This window comes from Fulmarus glacialis, unplaced genomic scaffold (genome assembly GCF_000690835.1).
Source record: "Fulmarus glacialis isolate BGI_N327 unplaced genomic scaffold, ASM69083v1 scaffold36302, whole genome shotgun sequence".
Lineage (NCBI taxonomy): Eukaryota > Metazoa > Chordata > Aves > Procellariiformes > Procellariidae > Fulmarus > Fulmarus glacialis.
Genome location: NW_009196544.1, coordinates 3,823 through 4,110, shown reverse-complemented (window position 1 = coordinate 4,110; position 288 = coordinate 3,823).

Below are 288 nucleotides of genomic sequence, written 5' to 3'. Positions count from 1 at the left end.
GTCCTTCCCCCTCCATGGCCCCGTGCTGACGCTGAGCGGGGTCAGCCCTGTGCCCGGCAGCCCCCTGCCCGCCGAGGAGCGGGGTGGAAGGGCTCAGCTTGCTCCGGCTGCTTGCTCTTGCTGCCTTTGTGTCCATCTCCATGCTGCTCCCTGCAGCTCCCACAGGGCAGGAGAGACCCTGTGGGCTCTGCCCCCCCATCTGCTCCCCTCCCTGCGGGGGCAGCGGGCTGGGGCTGGTCCCAAGGGACTGGTTTGCTGACAATAGGGACTGCTTGGGAAGTGGCTGGC